Consider the following 19,983-nt stretch of genomic DNA (forward strand, 5'->3'; position numbering starts at 1 on the left):
AGGCAGGGGGGTTGGAACTACATGATCCTTGAGGTCCCTTCCAACCCGGGTAATTCTGTGATTCTGTGATTCTGTGGGGTGAAAGCCAATGTCCCCCTTTTGCCTCCAATACAGTAAACACTGCATGAGATATTAAAACTGGTATCCTTTGGCCCAGTGTAGATTGATGGGCTTCTTGAATATTGAGCACCAGTGCACCCTGGATATCCCTTACTCACTTCAAGCTGTTTCAAGTTTACCATCAGTCCGTAGCTGTGTATCCATGGTCGGCACCCTCCTGTCATTCCTGGCAACGTATGGAGTTCCTTGGCAGTTTGCAGCTCAGGGGTTGAGCAGATGGCTTCTTTCTTGGCAGTCCTTAAGGTTCAAAGTCCAGCTGTCATCTCCTATCCCAAATACGTCACTTGCTGCTGAGTTAGTTGTGCTTTCTGTAAACCAAGAAACTCAGCAAACTCTCAGTCTATTGTACACAGTCCTTTTGTTGCTGTGGCACCCACGTGCTCCAGTAAAGTTCCACCCTAGGATGGAGGATCCCAGGTCTCAGGCTCACGAGTTGACCAGTTCTCAACAATCATTTAGCTGTTCTCACAACCCTGGGTAACACTGTTCAGGTTCACTGAGTCTCTTCTCCCTCTATTAGGGAGAACAGATACACGCAAGTACTCGTATGCTATCATGAGGAATTCAGTAGGTTACATTTAATTTAGAAGCATGATGCAATCAAAAGCTCGCTTAAATAAAAGCATACCCTTTTCTTTCACTCAAAATAATAGCCCAGAAAAAAATAAAAACAAAACAAAACTCTCATCATAATTGTTAAAGAAATTATCTACTAAATCTCGATGGAGAGTGGAGACACATGCTAGTTTTAGGAACACAGCACTTATCTCATTATCTGAATGCATCTCAAGGCATGCTCCTTGTGAAACTGTGAGAACTTCTATCATTAACAGACGTGTACCATGCCCTGATATATGGTTAAACCGCTTGCAGTGCACTGTCAGATGTACAGGATGGCAGCTGTATGTGCTGTGACCAAATAAACCCCACACTGAAACCTTTCAGAATTTTAGGACCTACAAGTACTGCATTCATATTAAAAGTAAAAAATTCCTAAGCTACACATGTTCTAGGTTTCCATTTGTTAGATACAACATACCTTTGGAAGTAGGCGCCTAAAAAGATATGCCTTCTACTTGCTTCTCTGTCTGGCTCTTCGAAAAGAAGGCCTTTGGAGCAGGAAATGCAAAGGGCAGCTCATTTCTTAACACTGACTCTGCATCAACATTCTCTGTGTTTGCACGCTTCTTAGATGCCACTTTTCTTGTCACTGGAGTTGACAGTGTGAATTCCATATCACCCAGTTGAGTATCATGCCTCGAATGGTGCCAGAGACGGAACAAAAGGTTTTCTGATCACAGCCGGAGAAGTTACTGTCAAAGAAATTCTAACAGCTGAGAAGGTCAGACACAATGCTTATAAAAATATCATACATTATTTGGCTATTGAACAAAACAGTTGAAAACTCTGATTCTCTCCTAGAATAAGTTCGTTTCTTATAGACTGTCAAACACCATTTTTTTATTTGTTCATCTCAATTCTCCATTGAGGATTAACCCTCACCAGCTTATCTAAACATAAATATGAATTATCACTTGGTTTAGTTAAAAATTTGAATAATATCACAGTGGATTTTGTTGTCCAACACAGTAAGATTGAATTTCTTTCGGTACCTTTCAACCTCTGCCTACCTCCAGCCTAACTCCAGAATCTTATTAACTGTGCCTTATCGCTTCCCATTGTGTTTTAAAATCCTCACTGACTCCTTTACTTGTTCCCTTGCTTGCTGTTTCTGTGCAAACCAAACACTGGAGTTAGGGATCACGTCAAACCAACCATGGCCTACAGGTAGAAGGCAACAAAATTTATGCTTAACATACTTCTTTGCTCTATCTTTATCTTCCTTTGGTCAAGGTCCACTAGATACTTAAATATGGAGTAAGCACTAGATACAATGAGAAGCAGATTTCTAGATTAAGAGCTGTATTTTTTCTGTAAGAAACTAGCTGTACATCTTCACACACCTGCTTTGTTTTCTGAGTATTTAGATCGAGTGGAGATTCTTCAAACACTGAAGCTACATCAGAAAATTCCATGGATCCAAACGCATCTGGCACATGGCTGCAGTCTGGCACATCTTCATATGCCAGAGCCTTTTCAGACAGAAATGTTCCACCGAGATTCTTTTGCAGAATTAGAAGGAAGATTTCATCAGAAGATTTCACCACTAAAGTCTAAATAAGATTGGTTTGCAAGTTCCAAACTATGGCTAACAGCTAATGGAAGTCCACAGGCCAGCAGCAACAACTTTTATATTATGTTCTTAATATTCTAATTGTTGATATGACGTTCATATAAAGAGCAGAAGGGAAATTACTCTTAGAGCTCAAGTCATCTTTCACAGCCTGCGTCAACAAGAGCAGCACCTCATAGCCTTTGGTTTCAAGACCTGGACCACAAGCTAGCTAATGATTTTACACAGAATTCCAGAGTTCAAGTCACTGTTTACATTAGGGCTGAAATTGTACTGAAAGCCTTCAAGTTCATCACACTTAATTATCACTGGCACCACACATAACTCCACGTTACATATGTGATCACACGCAACCTGGCAACTTCAGACAATTCCCAAAGCACTCCACTTGCACTTGGCTACTAAAGTACAGAAAAAGGAATTAACATCAGAAATAGCTGCAGTCAAAACCATCTAAGAATCCAAGTCTCCAGGAAACAAGGAAAGCAAATCCTCTCCAGGACTGTGTTCTAAAAGGAAACAGATCAGAAAGGTGAGTTCTTCCCCCCTTTGACCACCCACTCATGTAACGTCCATGTCATTTCTAAGTATGCTGCCCAGACCAAGACTGAGGATGCTTCAGAAGAAGACCTTCCCTGCTAAGCCAAACAGAACAAGTAAGGTACCAAAATATGTAGAGCCAAACGAGGAAAGGTGCTCTAAGAAGGTAAGCATCACAAGAGACCAACAGGAATACTTACACAATCCAAACAATGCACAGTTTCTGTTCCACAAGCTGCCAAGAGGAATGTGTGCAGTACTCACAGCGCACCATGTACACTGCTTACTGCAGTCATACTGCTTCGTAGGACCAGCCCAACTTACTAAAACACTTTAATGAGCAATCCGAACTGTCTGGATCAGCACGGTTCACTTGGAAGGGACCTTCACAGATAAACCTGAAGAGGTGAGGCGACTGCACTATCTAAACCTTAAAGCATATAGGACCTTAAAGCATAAGCTTAAAGCACAGAAGCATGACCAGCAGGTCGAGGGAGGTGGTGCTGCCCCTCCACACTCCTCTCATTGAAACCCCATCTGGAGCACTGCACGCAGTTCTGGAGCCCTCAACACAAGAAGGACTTGGAGATGTTCAGGCAGGTCCAGAGGAGGGCCATGAAGGTGATCAGAGAGGGCTGAAAGCACCTCTACTATGTGCACAGGCTGAGAGAGATGGGGCTCTTCAGCCTGGAGAAGACTCCAAGGAGACCTTAGAGTGGCCTTCCAGTATCTGAAGAGGGCCTACAGGGAAGGCTGGGGAGGGACTTTTCATAAGGGCAGGTAGCAACAGAATGAGGGGAAATGGCTTTACATGGGAAGAAGGTAGATTAGGATTGGATATTAGGAAGAAATGCTTTACTGTGGGTGTGGTGAGACACTGGAGCAGGTTGCCCAGCAAGGCTCCAATATGATTGCTTTGCAAGTTCCAAACTATGGCTAACAGCTAATGGAAGTCCACAGTCCAGCAGCACAAAATTTTATATTATCTTCTTAATATTCTAATTGTGGATTTGACGTTCATATAAAGAGCAGAAGGGAAATTACTCTTAGAGCTCAAGTCATCTTTCACAGCCTGCGTCAACAAGAGCAGCACCTCACAGCCTTTGGTTTGAAGACCCGGACCACAAGCTAGCTAATGATTTTACACAGAATTCCAGAGTTCAAGTCATTGTTTATGTTAGGGCTGCAATTGTACTGAAAGCCTTCCAGTTCATCACACTTCATTATCAATGGCACCACAGATACCTCACAAAGAAGCATTATGACACCACAAAGGGGCATTATGACGTCAGAAAGGGCATTATGACATCACAAAGGGCATTATGAATCACAAAGGAGCATTATGACATCACAAAGGAGCATTATGACGTCTCAAAGGGCATTATGACGTCACAAAGGGCGTTATGACACCACAAAGAAGCATTATGACATCACAAAGGGGAATTATGACGTCAAAAAGGGTCATTATGACGTCTGAAAGGGGCATTATGATGTCACAAAGGGGTGTTATGACATCACAAAGGGGTATTGTGACATCACAAAAGAGCATTAAGACATCACAAAGGGGAATTAAGACGTCACAAAGGGCATTATGACGTCACAAAGAGGCATTATCACGTCACAAAGAGGCATTATGAAAACAAAGGAGCCTTATGACGTCTCAAATGGCATTATGACATCACAAAGGGCATTATGACGTCACAAAGGGGCATTAAGACATCACAATGGGTCATTATGACGTCAGAAAGGGGCATTATGGCATCAGAAAGGTGCATTATGATGTCACAAAGGGTGTTATGATGTCACAAAGGGGCATTATGATGTCACAAAGGGGCGCTGGGAAAAGATCTCTGTGTGGAGATTGCTTCTACTAGAGGTAGTTCTATAAGACTGTTATATAGAGCTGTGCAGGGGCTGTAAATCTGTCTGCAGAGGGTGATGATCAGTTCCAAGTGTCTGCAGTCAATGCTCATGGACAGAGCCCATCCAACCTGGCCTTGAATGCCTGCAGGCCTTGAATGGGGCATCCACAGCCTCCTTGGGCAACCTGTTCCAGTGTGTCACCACCCTCTGAGCAAAAAACATCTACCTAAGATCCAACCTATACCTCCCCAGTCTCAGTTTTAAACCATTCCCCCTTGTCCTATCATTATCCACCCTCATAAACAGCCATTCCCCCTCCTGTTTATACGCTCCCTTCAAGTACTCAAAGGCCACAATGAGGTCTCCCCACAGCCTTCCATTCTCCAGGCTAAACAAGCCCAGATCCCTCCACCTTTCCTCATAGGAGAGCTGCTCCAGCCCTCTGATCATCACAGTGGCCCTCCTCTGGACCCCCCCCAACAGCTCCACATCCTTCCCAGGCCTGGACACAGTGCTGCAAATATGGCCTCACAAGAGCTGAGCAGGAGTGGACAATCACCTCCCTCTCCTGCTGGCCACCCCTTTTTCAGTGCAGCCCAGAACACACATGGATCTATCTTTTCCATACGGATATTCCCATCTGTGTACATATATATACCACACCTACACCCCCACAATCTGCTACAACTCCATAGAATTTTCAAGGTTGGAAAAGACCTGGATGATCTTATGATCTTATGATCTCAGATCTTATGATCTGGATGATCTTATGATCATCCAGTCCAACCATCACCAATACTTCCCAGTTAAATCACATCCCTCAACACAACACCCAAACTTTTTGTGAACTTCCCAGGGTTGGTGACTCTACATGAGAGAAAAGGGCACTCAGATAAGGGATTCTGCATTTGCTATTAGCAGAGGTGGGATGAGACTGAGCACTGCCCCAGCTCCTGGGATAATGCAGAAGGGCTGAGACCTTCCAGCTGCTTCCACCCAGGGTCACACAGCAAAGCCGACCCTGCAGGAGTCTGCATCATTCTTTGCATGGCATTGCTAAGAGGAAGATCCCCCCCCTACCCTTGGCTCTACACTCCAGCTGCTGTCTGCCATCTGTAAAGCCACCACAGCTCTCCTACTGGAGTTCCCATCTGCACAGTGACAGCTTGGTTTCTTCTTACTGTCAAAGCAGCCACAGCCTCAGTGCTTCTCAAATCTCCCCTTTTCAGCTGATTTCCTCTTTCTTGTGGCTGGGCAATTCCTCCCTCTCACAGTCATCCCTCTGCCCCACTCTGTGCCCACAGACCCAGAGAGGGCACACAGAGCCAGCCCTGTCCCAGCTGCTGCTGCTTCACATCTGACAGTCTCAGGAGCTGAGATCCAGGCCGAGACAGCAATGCCCAGACATGGTTTGTAGGACGTTTGTGATAGGAAATAGGGAGGCTTGTGATTAAACCTGCCCCCTAAGGAGGAAGGCAATGCTGCCTGCAGCCCCAGCAGGCATTACAAAACATCCCCATTTACAGGAGGGTTTTAAATAGCACAATTCAGGAACTACAACTGCACAAATTCCCGCATGCCCTGGAATAAGTTTGGGAATGGACATGGTTCTACCACCTGTGCAATGCCATAGAAATAACAACCATCCACCTGTAAACCTCCATCCTCTCCCCTGCTGCACAAAGGGAAGCTCAACAGCAGTGCACAAATGTCCCAGCAATGTCTGAGCACTGCTCTGTGCATCCCAACCTGCTCATCCCATCCACTCCTGGCTGGGCAGCAGGATTGGGGTGGCACATTGCAATGGGCACAGAGGAACATGGAAGCCCCACACATGTGAGGAAGGGGCTGGCTGTGCTCCACACTCACGTTATCAGACGTGATTTGCCCTTCTGTGGGGAGCCTCTGCTCTTTCCCAGCTCATCCTCCAGCGTCTGGGACTCCAGGATCTCATTCAGGCTGTTGTTGGCTGCGGGGCAGCTCCATGAAGAGCCTCCCCTCCACCGACCGGCACACAACAGCCGCTCCCGCGCACTGCGGCTCAGCCAATCGGAGCCGGCGGAGCTGCCGCTGCCCAATGGGAGCCCCCCCTCCACATATTGACCCCCCAGACGAGGAAGAGGAGGAGGAGAGTGACGAGGAGCTGCCGCAGGAGCTGACGTTGGGGCGGGGGGGCAACGTGGGGGGGGGGTCGACAGTGGGGGGTGGGGGAGGGGGTGGGGCAGCATTACCCCCGGACCCCGTGGACCCCCCCCAGCCAAAGTGCTGCTCTCCGACCCCCGCGGGCTCTTTGTGCAGCCGCTGCCCTCCAGTTATAGGACCCCCCCCCCCATATTGCGCTTTGCTCACCCCCACCTCCGGAACCCCCCCCCCACTCACCACATCGCCCCCTCCCCCCCCGGGTGGGGTTATGGGGGGTGGGGTGGGGTCGACGATGTGCCGTAAGCCGCGCCGGGGTCGTGTGACAAACCCCCCCCCCCATCAAGATGAATGGGGCGCTGTCAGGGGGGGGCTCAGCCGTAAGGATAAAGCGGGGGGGTTAATGACGGGGGGGGGCAGTGCTATAGGGAACGCAACTAATCTAAGCCCCCCCCCCCCCCACATTAACACCCCATTGTGTGTGGGGGTGGTGGGGGTGGGGCACACAATAACCCCCCCAAAGGCCAAACAGCCCCAACACCCTCCCTCAAAGCCGCTGACTTACGCTGTGCCCCCCCTGCATGAAGGGCCCCCCCCCATCGATTGAGCCCCCCCCAATCCCATCTATAGTTGAGAGCTATGCTTTTTGTAACCCCCCGCTTTTAAAGCCCCCCCCCCCCACAATGTTGTGCACGATGTGCTGCCCCCCATGAGCCCCTGACCCCCCCCTTAAAAGATGGGGTGGGGGGGGTGGTCTTGGACCCCCCCTCCTTTAAACGATGGGGTGGGGGGGCGGATTGTCACTGCCCCCCAACACCAAAATGGACACCCCCCTTTTAAAGGATGGGGTGGGGATGGGGGGGTGGGGGGTGAAGGTGATCTCGGCCCCCCCCCCATTAAAACGGACCCCCCACCCCTTTAAAGGATGGGTGGGGGTCGGTTACGGGCCCCCCCGGCGCTGTGTGTGTATGTGCCCCCCCCCGTTTTGCTCCCACCGTGGCGCAGTGTGCTGGGAAAGGATCTCTGTGTGGAGATTGCTTCTACTAGAGGTAGTTCTATAAGACTGTTATATAGAGCTGTGCAGGGCCTGTAAAGAGAGTTGAGGGGGACTCTAGTGGGCATATGGGGCTGTGGTGGGCAATAGGAGGACTAGGGGCTCTAGGGGGCTCTGAGGGTGTGTAGGGGTTGTGGATCAGGTTGGATCTTAGGAAGATGTTTTTCACTCAGAGGGTGGTGACGCACTGGAACAGGTTGCCCAAGGAGGCTGTGGATGCCCCATCCCTGCAGGCATTCAAGGCCAGGCTGGATGTGGCTCTGGGCAGCCTGGTCTGGTGGATGGCGTCCCTGCACATAGCAGGGGGTTGGAACTGGATGATCTTTGGGATCCTTTTCAACCCAGGCCATTCTATGACTGTACAGTTCCATAGTGGAACAAATATAATATGCTAACTATGTAAAACATGGAGTCAGACCTGTGTGATTTGTCCACACCAGGAGGTGATTAGAAAACAATTTGTAAGCTACAAAGCTGCTTGCTGGAAAGGAAAAGAAAATAAAACTACAAGAAAAAGGGAAATCATTTCTTCCTGAAAATAGGAAGAATTATAGATCTGACATGAAATTTGAGTGAAGCTCCTGATTTTATGAAGCTATTCCCATTATTTTCTTGGTGCTGTGTTTCCCAAATGAGTGGTTTCTGGCTCTGCTGCAGCACCAGTCTGCATGTGAACATCAACTCTGTTCACCATCTGGGAAGATTAGGACTTCCCTTCTCCTACCAGCACCACTGAATTACAGTTACTCAGTGGTTAAACAAAGGAATCCTTAAAGAAGGGTTTACAGCTGTCCTGTTGTCTGAAGTGCTTGGGGCATTCTGATGCTATTAAGCTCTATGTATTAACAAGTTAAAAAAGAAAAGGTAGGCATCTGATTGTTGTGACAGTTTCTAAGCGATTTGGAAAGCTGTACCACCCAACCACTCCTTCTATTTGATGGAGGTGACAAAGCTCAGTTTAATTTCTGACTGCTGTTTAAATTCTGAAGCTCGAGCTGGTTCCTGGAGCAGAAAAAGCTCGGAAGCTGTCCCTCCTACAAGCAGGCACCTCTGAGCAAAATATGACATCTCAGTTTCTGATGGTAAGGTCAGGAGATCTGATTCCAGCATCTAGCTTTTGGCTTAATACTGTGTTAGTGGGACCTTTGGCATCTAGCACTTAATGATCTTGAAGGTTTCTTCCAACCCAAGCCCTCCCATGATCCTATGATTCTGTGATTTCATTCAGGTTTATTGAGATGAGTTCTCCTGAATGTGCTGTTCTCCATATGATTATAATTGGAGTCCAGATGGGTGACTGAAACCAGACACCAAACTTTCTGATGGCCAAAATTAAATGAAATCAATCCTTTACTGTGTCAGTAGTCTGTAACTAGAGCCCATCAGGTAATTCCCAGCCTCCTGCCTGTATCAGTGGCTGCACACAGTGAAAAAGTCTGATGGGATTTTAACCTCTAAAATGTTCCAAAGCAACCAGAGGGTGAATATATTCACTATGTAAATACCTGCAGGAATAAGCTTGTCATGTATGTCCTCAGGTACCACAGTAGTTAATGGTGGGACTCAGTAGGTCATGCTGAAAGTTGAGTCTGCTGATTTTGAAGGTCTTTTGAAGGTCTTTTCCAGCCTACATGACCTTATGCTAATATTTCTGAAATTTATTTCTGTTCAGCTCCCAGAAAACCTCCCACCCAGCCCCCAACTGACCCCGTGGTGAAAAATAAAACAGAAACCTCAGTGACGCTGGCATGGTCCCCTCCGAAGATGCACCGCCCCATTCCAGTCGATGGCTACATTGTGGAATGCAAGAAACTAACTGGCTTCACCTGGGTGAGGTGCCACGAGTCTCATGTCCCCGTCCCAGAGTTCACGGTGAGCAATCTGTCTGAAGAGGCTGATGATCAGTTCCGAGTGTCTGCAGTCAATGCGCATGGACAGAGCCCATCTCTGGAATTCCCAGGGAGCGTGCACCTTGGTAAGCACAAAAACCCCAATGGAAATGGGTCAGTGTGTGCTGAGCAGCTGTGTTGGTTCCCTAAAGATGCTTCCTTTGACTTTAAGGATAGCAGTGCATTAACACACCAAAGGCTTTCCTTTATTCCTAGTTCTCCTATCTCCTATCAACCTCCAGCTACCACTAAAGTGATACGAGTTGTTTCTGTGACAGAGACATGAATATCCTTATCTTTTGATATCTCACATGTGCAAGAGGCAGAACTTTCTGTAACAGATCTTAAGCACAGAAGTGCTTCTTCTAGCACTCATGCAAAGGGAGAAGTAGAAATGTCCCTATGATTTAATCTTCCATCTCTAAATGAGATACCAGACTTGCATCTAAAGAGCATTAAGACATACATGTTCTTCCTCAGACCCAGTCCTGGCTGTGAAATCCCCCCTAACAACTGGTGAAGCTGTACCTGGAGGGGATGCCATGTTTACTATTGACCTTACAACAACGTGCAAGCATGCCAGCTGATGAATGTCTGCAGTTCACAGCTATTGGCCAGTGCATTCAGTCACCAGGTTTACCACTGCATGACCATAGAGCAGTACTTTCAGCTGCAGGTTCAGACAGCCTTTCTGATTGCACTGGAATAGTTTAGAAGTAGGGGAGCAATCATTCCAATAATATCTCTATCAATCAGCTTTGCATGACAAAGTAGAACAAATAAACATTCATGATGGGAGGACCTGTTTGTCATTGGGTGGAAACCTCTGCAGAAGCATGTTTAGAGCATTATTAATCAGTAGAAGGAGATGTTTGGTTGATTTTTACTTAGTAAATCCAGCAAGAAGACCAAATGAAATATCGTGAATTGCTCAGCACTGACACAATGATGAGTGCAGGAACAGAAGGTGATACTTTTTCAGAGATGTTGCAGCAAACAGTGACCACGTTAGCCTGATATAAATTGAAATAACGAGGCCTTTGCTCCTGACAGGTGCTGCAGTGAGATTTACCAAGAAGAGCAAAGATGTAGAAAAGATCTGCGCTTGGCTGCGTGAGGAAGCCAAACTGCAGGCTGAGCTTTCAGACACAGGTGCTACTGTGGAGTGGATGAAGGATGGGAAGGAGCTCAAGGCCAGTGAAAATTATGAACTGCAAATTGTGGGGAAGAAACACACCCTGAAAATTCACAACGACTCAATGGATGATGCTGCAAGTTATCAGTGCATCTGTGAGGGGGATAAAATGCTCTATCAGCTTTCAGTGAAAGGTATGTGACAGTCTGGGCTGTCCTCTTCCTGCCCAGGGCCAGCAGACTGCATTCACCTGACTCCCCGACAGTCCAGCTGTTGTCAGACAGCATCTGGGGTGTTTTCAGTGGCTGTTTTGACTTGAACTGGCCAATCTGCTTTGTAGAGCCATTTGATTTCTGTGTTCTGTCCTGTGATTCGTCCCTAAGATATAGAGGAAATCAAGGGAAAGACAGGAAAAAGAGCATCCCAGCCTTCCTGCTCTTCTGTCAGGGTGGCCACAAGAGATGATGTCAACATCTCTTTTTGTAGCAGTGATCCCAAATGTAGAAAACACCTGTGAAGAGTCACAGGGACTAAATTGATGGAGAGCAGAACTTCCTGCCAAGGCTTGTCAGCTAGTCTTAATTTTGCTTTTCTTCTCTCTCTTTGTCATGTTAGCATAATATTTCATACTGGCAGGTCTGCCCATAGAATTAACTGGCACAGGCTGCCCAGGTAGGTGGTGGGATCCCTGGAGGTGTTCAGGAGCTGTCGAGATGTGGCCCTGATGGATGTTATCAGGGGGCATGGTGGGGTGGGTTGGGGTTGGAATCAAAGGAGGACCCCCATGTATTTCATCGGGAAGCACTACTGGTAATAAGACCTTTGGAGCAAATCCTGGTAGGGCCACGCTCAGCTGGTCCAGTCTGGAGGCTGTTTCTCCTTACTGCAGTATCTGCAGTGAAAACCAGCAGCTGCTTTTGTGTGGTTGGGCTCACATCCAGCAGTGGTGACGGGACTACAATGATAAGAGACAGTTCCTGAAAAAATGAATGAAATTTGACTGTATGATAGGATGGAGTTAAATGTATTGACAGGATCTCAGTCATCCCAGTGTCCATCAGCTGGCTCTCGAGCTCCTAAATACAGGCATTCTGTAGAACGTTGTTGAATTTGTATTATACATGCGTGTTCTTGGAACTGCAGAACAAATGCATGCATAATCCAGACTTTGATTTTAGCAGCTCTGACTGCGCTGTCTCAACAGACCCAACTCAGTTGTGTGCGCTGTTTTGAAATGATATGTTAACAAGAAGTTGGAAAACAAGCTCAATTACCCTCAGTAAAATAGGACCGTGGACTTAGGCTTGAACTTTTGGCTAAGACAGTGGTGAGATTTTGAATCTTTGAAGTCAATTATTCCATTGTGTGTTAATAAGGGCCAGTTTTATCATCTAACTTTTGCACTCCAATTAATTTCCATAAAGGAATTCTTTTTTTTCTTTTTTCTTTTCAGTCCTAAGTGATATCTCTATCTTTTAGGCTTGATTTGTTTGCCAGGGGGTTACAGTGCAGTAATAGATACCCCCTCCATTGATTTCCTTCTAGTTTGCTTGTTCCAATTCTTTCCTCAGTTTTCCTATTTTAGACATTTTCTTGAAGCCTTGGGCTTCTTCCTTTGGCTCTGTCCCCTGTACAGTGTACGTCCTTCAACTTGTGGAGATAAGGTAATCTGGTACGTGGTTTATAAAAGCTGCCAATTTGCCAGCTTCTGAATTAGAATCTAGCAATTAGAACTAGGATTAAACGTGCACGTTTGATCTTATTCTAAATGAATGCCTCATGGTCACCAATGTCCCTGCAGTTCTTTACCATCGTATGTATTTTGTGTCTTCATATTTTGTTTCAGCACTGGCAAACTTCGTAATCAAAGAGACAAGTGGAGGAGTAATCAGGGCCGTTGCTGGAAAACAAGCTGAATTTGTTTCTGAGACCTCTGAAGCCAATGTCATGGTGAAGTGGTACAAAAATGGCAAAGAAATCAAGACCAGTAAGAAATTCACAATGGAAGATAAAGGGAAACTGCATAAGCTTGTGGCTTCAGCTGTAACGAAAGAAGACGAGGGAACATACATCTACACAATTGGAGATGACACTCTGATTTTTGATTGGGAAGTCTCAGGTAAGTTTGTGAGGCAAACATAGGATCACAATCCATGTAAAGCACTTCAGACTTAATTCATTTTATTTGTCCAACGCTGTGGGTTTCCAGTATTTAGGACAAAGATTGCATAGCTCTATTGAAGCAATTCTGACCTTCCTGTTGTCCCTATGCAAATCCACAGTATGAGCAAATAATGTAACTGTGTTGTGATGAATTCAAGACAGCCTTAGCTCCAGCTGGGGCTGGAGTCACGACTTGAGCCCTGACATCTGGGCTTCATTCATCTAGTTCATGTATTGCCTCAGCACTTACATCATCTTTAAACCTATGACTGAAATGGTCCTAAGTTATTAGCATGGGAATCCTGTCTCCTCTTTGGACAAATTAAACTCCACATTTGGAGAGTTGAGTGTCTCCTGCTGTACCCGAAGGACATTGTGATCTCTGAGGTGTCTCCCTGAGGTGCTGTAAGCACAGCCATTAGCTCATAGTGCAAGTAAAGCACTGTTAGGTCAAGCCTGGAGGAGTAATGCTTGTCACTGACATGTTCCTGTTCAGGGTGGAGCTGGAGGGTAAAATAACACAAGAAATTGTCATTGAAATTCAATATCTGTGAAATTCAGCTGGTTGCATTCACAGAACCTGGCGTTAAGATCTGTTTTCTGTTTTATATCTTGAGCCTATTTTCCATAACCCAGTCCTCATTTATGAACTGAAGCTCTACTGAAAGCCTTTCGCTGTGTATGCTCATGCTGCAGTGCAGCGCTTGTGACCTTTAACAGCACATTCACGTTCCTCTGATCACAGGATCCTTACGGTTGATTAAGACCCTCTAGTCCGACTGCTCACCCATCACCACCGTGATGCTCACCATCAGCTTAGCTAAAAACTCAGCAGAGATGATAGATCAAGCACAACACTGGATTTGGGGTGGCTAGAGATTCCTAAGATATTGAAGGATTGCTTGCAGGTGGTGTTGGTTCAGGTATTCACCCTGCATCCCACCTGCTGTTCTGTTTGGTTGAGAATCATGCATTCTGCAATTTCACTTTGTAATTCAAAGACCCTGGCTTTATCTGTTGAAAAACTGATCTAAAACAAGCCAAGAAGACTCCGTTGGAACTGGTTGATGCAGAACAAAGGCATCCCCAAAGGACAAGTTGCACTGTTTGATGAACATTATTGGATGAGAGCTAAGCTAAGATTTAAAAAGTTCTGGGGCTGTCTCTGAGCATCAAATACAGAGGAAGCCTGCATGATTCCCTGAGAATGGATACCTCCTACTTTGGTGTAGGGTTAAGGGAACACTAGCAGTAACTCCTATCACAAAATGTCGCATGGCTCAGACAAAATGCCATCAAGAGGGCTTAATTAGGAGCACCAAATGGTCGCAAGATGGTCTTAGGGCAGGGAAGTAATCTATCTATGTGATATTGATTGATGCTATTAGTTCTTAACAGCTTGACTCTAGAAGGACTGTTGTTCTTTGGTCACCTAGTTATAAAAGAATAAATGGCTCCTGTCTATTACAATTTTTAACGCATTTTTTGTTCACTGATGCCATAAATGTTCCTGGCATAGTAATTGGCCTTGGTATATTCAGTGACTGAAAGCAACAGTTGTTGCTCTAAGAAATGCAGTACAAAGCTAGGTCTGCCTGTAGCTGACAGCCATCAGCTTGCTCCTCAGGCAGGTTCTGTCTGTGTATGGGAGATCACAATGTGAACCACTGATTGATCAGCTGAGGCAAGTGTGGGGTCAGCTGTGGGAGCACAGGTGAAAGTTATGTAGCTGTGCTCCCTGGAGGGGTGGAGTTTGACTCCACCTCCTCTGAGACCTCATTTAAGGGCTGACCCTCACTGAGGCAGCATCTCTTGGAGATTGCTCACCAGGGAGGATCACCTCAGCTCTGGTGAGTTCCCTTTTCCTTATATCTTCTGTATTTCTACCATTTTGCTTGTAATTGCTATCCTTGTTAATACCAGCATAGTTATTGCCAATACATTTGGCAAGCCAGGCAGGAGCCACTGACTTGGCATCTAGAAATATAAGGGAAAAAAAAAATGTCCTTTGTGTGGAAAATCTTTAATTGGTACAAGGGGGAGAAGACCACCCCCTTAGGGACATGCCTTCCTGGACAAATTCCAGGTTTTGAGGCGTCCCCATATTACCAATTAGCAACAATTATTGAACAATGGGGCCCTTTAAGAGTACCAAATAACATGGACGCCTATTGTCTAACTGATTACTTTCTAGGACTACAAAAAGATATCTTAATTACAAAAGAAAAGCGAATGGCTGCATCTATGGCAGCCTGGCCATTATTAAATGCTTTAAATCGGGCAGAGATAAAATCAAACAACATTGCACATGAAAATGAATTGTTAAAGGCCCGTATTGAAAAATTGGAGGGTGAGATCAATCTATTGACAGGAAAAAAACCGTCATTTTCTTCCTCCAACCCTCAAATTAGATACATTTCATTTAATGACGATCAAGATCCTGAAGAAATGAATCAAAATAAGATCACTAAATCTGATCTAGAAAAACCATCTGAGACGGACTCGCTAGAAGTCCGTCCAGTAATAACTCAAAAAACAAAGAAAATTCAAGATCGACCAGCAGGAGTGCCTCCTGATCAATGGCCCCCTGCCAAATCTGTTTTACATGTAACAGCCCGTCCATATACGCCTACTGAACTCATGGACCTAGTGCAACGATTTAGGCAAAGGCCAAGGGAAAGTGTTCCGGCTTGGTTATTACGGTTATGGGATTCAGGGGCAGATAGTGTACTGGTTAGTGGCCCCGAAGTATCTAAGTTGGCCACAATAACAGTACATCCTGCCCTTCGGCAGAGACTGTATGCTGGGACTCAGTTCCCTAAAGAAAACCATTCAATTGGAGAATGGATAATGGCTGCTTGCCGCATGGTGTGGACAAATAAAACTGACATGCCAGTAAACACAGGGATGTGGTCTTCTATGGAAGACCTTCAAAATTATATACGCGAATTAGGTATGAGAGAGGCTATCTACGAAGATACATTCGATAGCCCTGATATGGTTAAATTTTCTGCGGGAATGAGGGACCTAATTTTACAGTAAGCACCCTCTCATATGTATGGAACCTTGGTTTCCATACTTAATCCAGTAGTATCCGCAGAGGCAGTAGTCCAACAAGCCGCCCAATTGGTAGCAGACCTCGGAGAAACTGAGCGTTTACGAGCTAAGCGCAATATCAGGGTGATTGAGGATGCCGAGGCTTTTCCAATAGTGCGAGCCAGAAGATCGGCCCCGCGAACTTCTCGGGCAGGACCTGTTAGGGTATCCCGGAAACAAATGTTTAATGATCTGCTCCGGGCAGGCGTTCAGTTTTCAAAAATTGATGGGCAGCCCAATCAGGTTCTCCTTCAGTTGTGGAAGCAACTGAAGGATGAACAAAAATTTCAGAATAAACCCAAAAGGCCAGGGATAAGATTTATAGAGCGGCGACCAACAACAACATGGAATTTAGAAGATTTTATAGTTCCAAATAGGAAAAAGAAGCCACCTCAGGTGCCTCGGGTTATGACACCGGAGGTATCGGAGGTAAAAGACTTGAATCTGGCTCAGTTCATGGCTTGACGAGGGATGTCAGTCCTCCTAGGGCCTCTAGACGGGACCGGAGGCCCTATGTGGAACTGACGATATACTGGTCCCTAAAGAATATACAGAAGGTTATGGCCCTAGTTGATACCGGGGCAGAGACATCTATAATATATGGAGACCCAACTAAATTTAAAGGTAATAGAGTGATGATTGGAGGTTTTGGGGGACAAACCATTCCGGTCACCCAAACCTGGGTAAAACTGGGGGTCGGGCGTCTTCCACCACGGGAGTACAAGGTATCCATTGCCCCAATTCCAGAGTATATATTAGGAATTGATATCCTGTGGGGTCTGGCTCTCCATACAACAGTGGGAGAGTTCCGATTGCGGCAGAGATGCATTAGTATCCGGGCAATCCAGACAATATTGAGAGGCCATGCAAAACATGAGCCTATTTGTTTGCCGAAGCCACGCCGGATTACTAATGTGAAACAGTACAGACTCCCGGGTGGGCAGGATGAAATAACAAAGACGGTGCAGGAATTAGAAAGAGTGGGTATTATAAGGCCTGCACATAGCCCATATAACTCCCCAATATGGCCAGTGCGAAAACCGGATGGAACATGGAGGATGACAGTAGACTATAGGGAATTAAATAAGGTCACGCCACCTGTTCATGCGGCTGTACCCAATATTGCCTCCCTAATGGACACACTAAGCAGGGAAATCAAAACATATCACTGTGTCTTGGATTTGGCGAATGCATTCTTCAGTATTCCAATCAGTGAAGAATCGCAAGATCAGTTTGCATTTACATGGGAAGGGAGGCAATGGACTTTCCAGGTCCTACCCCAAGGGTACGTACATTCGCCCACTTTTTGTCATAATTTAGTGGCACGTGATCTGGCTAAGTGGGAAAAGCCAAATAATGTCAATTTATATCATTATATTGATGACCTCCTGTTAACATCCGATTCGTTAGAGGCGGTGAGACAAGCAGCAGATTTGTTGATAGCTTACCTGCAGAAAAGAGGGTGGGCTATAAACCCACAGAAGGTGCAAGGTCCGGGGCTATCTGTAAAATTCCTGGGAGTAATTTGGTCCGGGAAAACCAAAGTACTACCCAGTGCGGTAGTAGATAAAGTCCAAGCGTTTCCAGTCCCTACAACATCAAAACAATTGCAAGAATGTTTGGGTATATTGGGGTATTGGCGCTCCTTTATACCTCATTTAGCTCAGCTATTAAGGCCATTATACAAGCTTACAAAGAAGGGTGAATCATGGAATTGGGGAAAGATAGAACAGGATGCTTTCCAACAGGCAAAACTGGCAGTTAAACAAGCTCAGGCGTTGGGTATATTTGATCCGACCCTCCCAGCTGAACTAGATGTTCATGTTACTCAAGATGGTTTTCGCTGGGGCCTGTGGCAACGCCAGAGTTCTGTTCGAACCCGCATTGGATTCTGGTCTCAGGTTTGGCACGGAGCAGAAGAACGATATAGCATGATTGAGAAACAGTTATTGGCTGCCTATTCGGCATTACAAGCATTAGAGCCGATAACGCAAACAGCAGAGGTCATAGTTAAGACTTCATTACCAATCCAGGGGTGGGTGAGAGATTTGACTCACCTTCCTAAGACGGGGGTGGCCCAAGCACAAACGGTGGCACGATGGGTCGCCTATCTAAGCCAGAGAAGCAGTCTGTCTTCATCTCCACTTAAAGAAGAACTACAGAAGATCCTAGGCCCAGTGACGTATCACAGTGATACATCAAAAGAACCGATGGTTGCTCCACCAGAGAAGAGTCCCGTTCAGGAAGGAAGATATCCTATTCCTGAAGATGCCTGGTATACGGATGGGTCCAGCAGAGGCAACCCGAGCAAGTGGCGAGCAATAGCATACCATCCCTCTACTGAGACCATCTGGTTTGATGAGGGGGATGGTCAAAGCAGCCAATGGGCAGAATTGCGAGCCGTGTGGATGGTTATAACTAAAGAACCTGGTGACGGCGTCCTGAACATCTGTACAGATAGTTGGGCTGTGTACCGGGGGCTCACTCTGTGGATTACGCAAAGGGCTACCCAGGAATGGACTATCCACGCCCGACCGATTTGGGGTAAAGACATGTGGGTAGACATTTGGAATACGGTCAAACACAGGACAGTATGTGTCTACCATGTCTCTGGTCATCAACCCTTGCAGTCACCAGGAAATGATGAAGCTGACACACTGGCCCGAATCCAATGGATTGAGAATTCACAATCTGAAATATTGCCCGTTGGTTACATCAGAAGCTACGGCATGCTGGACAGAAGATAATGTGGGCAGCTGCTAAAGCATGGGGGCTGCCTGTACAACTATCTGATATCGTTCAAGCATGTCAGGATTGCGATGCTTGCTCAAAGATGAGACCGAGACCGTTGCCTGAAACAACATCCCACATTGCTAGAGGATATAGTCCTCTTCAGAGATGGCAGGTCGACTACATTGGGCCCCTCCCTCGGTCTGAGGGGGCGAGATATGCCCTGACCTGCGTTGACACTGTAAGTGGACTGCTGCAAGCCTATCCTGTACCAAAGGCAAATCAAGCATACACAATTAAGGCACTTACTAAACTGATGTCTGCATACGGGACACCTCAAGTTATCGAGAGTGACCAAGGGACTCACTTCACTGGAGCGATGATACAGCGCTGGGCAGAAGAAAACAACATTGAATGGCGATTCCACCTGCCATATAACCCAACAGGGGCAGGCCTTATTGAACGTTATAATGGTATCCTTAAGGCTGCCCTGAAAACAGACTCTCAGTCCCTGCAGGGGTGGACAAAAAGATTATATGAAACCGTGCGGGACCTGAATGAAAGACCTCGGGATGGCAGACCCAGTGCCCTGAAAATGTTACAAACTATATGGGCCTCCCCTCTTAGGATCCAAATTACAGGCACCGATAATAAGGTAAAACCGCAGGTTGGTACTGAAAATAATCTTCTGCTCCCTGCCCCTGAGAATTTAGAACCGGGAATCCATAAGATAAATTGGCCTTGGAAGGTGCAGGTAGGACCCAAATGGTGTGGCCTACTTGCACCTTGGGGGAGATTATTGGAGGTGGGAGGTTCAGTCACCCCCTCGGTGATAGGTACATGGCCTACTGACATCGTGGTCAATACTCCGGCCTTTATTGCTAAAGGAACACCTATTATGTCCCTATGGCAGATCAAGACTCCTCCTCTGGTGCCAGATATAGTTATACAGCCACAGATATCTGGCCAGAGGGTATGGTATCGGAGGCCGGGACATAATCCAGTACAAGCAGAAGTATTGACCCAAGATAAGAATACGGCCTGTATCTTGCCCTGGAGG

The sequence above is a fragment of the Coturnix japonica genome, unplaced genomic scaffold (assembly GCF_054131305.1).
Source record: "Coturnix japonica strain WE unplaced genomic scaffold, WE-NBRP24 Scf041, whole genome shotgun sequence".
Taxonomy (NCBI): Eukaryota; Metazoa; Chordata; class Aves; order Galliformes; family Phasianidae; genus Coturnix; species Coturnix japonica.